The 2,785-nt window shown below is 41.7% G+C and overlaps 1 non-coding gene across 1 annotated transcript; it reads left to right on the forward strand.

Annotated features, from left to right (window-relative positions):
- Nucleotides 1-342: 342 nt before the first annotated feature.
- Nucleotides 343-533, forward strand: LOC144482146 (U2 spliceosomal RNA). The gene has a single exon (XR_013495878.1). It is a non-coding gene; the product is annotated as a U2 spliceosomal RNA (small nuclear RNA).
- The last annotated feature ends 2,252 nt before the right edge of the window (nt 534-2,785 follow it).

The raw sequence follows: 2,785 nt of genomic DNA on the forward strand, positions 1-2,785 counted from the left end.
ATTACTTAGCAATAGATGACAATTTTGTATTATTTTCTTTTCAAAGGGCCTATAAGAGGGATTTCTACTATAAATATACACAACTGGACTGAATGGTCACTTTCTGTATTGTATGATTCTATATCTTACTGAAAATGAGAGAGGATTTGATGGCAACGCTGGATAATTCCAGTGTTCAAAATAATTATGGGAAAAGTTGTCCATTAACCTGGACATGTTCATGAAAAACTAGTTAGACATAGTTACCTCCTAAAGACATAGGGACTAACTTTTCTCGATGGCTTTGGTGCTGATATGGAACCAAATTGGAGTCCCGAGTCCCACATTAGCTGGGAATGAGCCATTGCTTCTCAGCCTTTTGGCTAAGATCAATTGTAGTATCAACGTCCTGCACTTGTTTGACGTCATGGAGGTTACACTAAGGCTTCATTTGAAGCAATTTTTTAAAGCGGCATCTCGGCCTTTTGGCTAAGATGCAAATGAGATCAAGTTTTGGAGAAGGTGCAATGCCTGCTCCAATCAGCTTGGATCATGTAAATCAAGTCCAAGACAGGAATTGAGAGGCCTGTCTTGTCAGCTTGGATCGGGAATGTCTCACTTGCTGAGACTCGGAATTAGACTTTGATTGGATTGAATTGGATATATAAACAAAAATAAAATTAGCTGGGAATGAGCCTGGCACAGGGGTGTTCTCAGAGGCTGCCTTCTCTGGAATTCTCTGCCCACTGAGGTGGTGGAGGCTACCTCGCTGAATATGTTTAAAGCGCGGATGGATGGATTCCTGATCGGTAAGGGAATTAAGGGTTATGGGGATCAGGCGGGTAAGTGGTACTGATCCACGTCAGATCAGCCATGATCTTATTGAATGGCGGGGCAGGCTCGAGGGGCTAGATGGCCTACTCCTGCTCCTATTTCTTATGTTCTTATGTTCTTATGTTCTTCTAATAGACCAGTAAGAAGTCTCACAACACCAGGTTAATAGAGCCATTTAGTCTAATAGAGTCTAATAGACCAGCAGGCAGGAGACCTTTGAACATGCAGCTCTGAAGCCTTGGCAACTCCTCTGAAACTAGTGGGCTCTGCTGAGGCAACCTGGAGATTGTGAAGGCAATTCAAAAGTGAACACTCAAATTAATTAATAATTGGAGAATGGAGGAGGCCGCAGATCCCTCTGATTAGAATAGCAATTTTCGGGGATGGCACATTCAGCTCCAATGGCCACCTTTGATTGTCACAGGGATGCTGCCTCCATAAAGCTGACAATCTCTGCCAGCAAGCCTGAATAACTCCCACTTGTTTACAACCTTAATAAGTTCACTTGGCTGGCTACCTCTGTTGAACAGGCAGCTAATTTGCTGATGACCCCCACCCGGTCGTGCCCCGCCCCGAAGATCCTCCCTGGTGGCTATGATATGCCAGAACATCATTGCAACCTAACTTCCTGCTAGTTTTTCTGTATTGCTTTCTTCCTCTTAGCTTGATGCTTCAGGATTGGGAATATTCCACCCAAGGGTTTTGTATGGGATATGAGAACAATAAATACAAAGGCTGGAAAAATAAACAAATAAAAAGAGGTAAAACAGATCTAGAAATGCAAACAAACCTTCCAGCAAAGCGCTGATGAACTACCAAGCACCAAAATTATCCATTAATCTTGCAATTTGCATTGGGACATTCACAACCTCAGGGCATCTAAAAATGCTTTACATAATTAATTACTTTTGAAGTGTACTCACTGAAAATGTAGGAAGATCGCTGACGGGTATAAGTCTGCAGCATCATTTCAATCATATCTGTTGAAAGTTTGATTGCCTGCCTTTTATGTACCGAGGACAGCCTCCCATGACAATCACACAATGAGCTTTATTATGGAACACAATCTACTTGCATTCTATCCTTCCCTTAGAATGGCTGATAGTTAGCCCTGCTGTTTCTAAAACATTTCAAATTAAGTACTACTTAACGCAATAACAGCATTTAAATTGTCAAAAACAAAATACTTTCCTTAAAGTAATTCCTTAAAGTTAATGGCCAACATTTACCATACAAAAGCTATCAAAACGAGAGGAATGAAAGCAGGAAATCATTAAATCCAGAATTTGCTCCCAGCGACACTAATAACTGCTTTAAGTAAGTTCTATGCTTCAAATGGAAGACATAGAAAAACATTTTGCAACTAACTTTACCAGCATGCTCTCTGCTAAATATACACAAAAGAAAACCACATTCTCCTGCAATACATGTTTTAGGAATAAAGAGACTTAATTCAATAAAGACAGTGGGCTAAAAATTTGTTTGCCTCATTTTTGGGTGTGCGGGTCACAATTTGTGATCTGCCCACATTAATTCCTTGAGATGTAGGAATCATGCAGACTCGGCGCTTTCATATCATGTATCACTTTGTAGCATGAGACTGAGCAGGTTCCTTGCTGTTGGCATCTTCTTCACTCGGCAGTGGACTGGTCAGCCTTATGCTGGGATAACCAGCACTCTGGTGTTAAAGGCAGGCTGTCCCTCTTAAATGGAAGCTACATTTAATAAAAATGTTGGAATTTAAACCATGAAAATATAACACCAAGGCAGAGAGAGGGTGGAATGTGGTGCTGGTAGTATTAGTGATGGTATTGATGGGAGGAGAGATGCCATGCTTCCACAAGAGGCCAAGAGACCCTCAAGATCAACCTTCAGAGACATTGGGAACAGGTGGTCAGGGAGGTCAACTCCCCAGAGTCTAGAGCTGAGGTCCTGACAGCTGTAACTTGAAGGTCTAGTGACCGCATACATA

The sequence above is a fragment of the Mustelus asterias genome, chromosome 2 (genome assembly GCF_964213995.1).
Source record: "Mustelus asterias chromosome 2, sMusAst1.hap1.1, whole genome shotgun sequence".
Taxonomy (NCBI): Eukaryota; Metazoa; Chordata; class Chondrichthyes; order Carcharhiniformes; family Triakidae; genus Mustelus; species Mustelus asterias.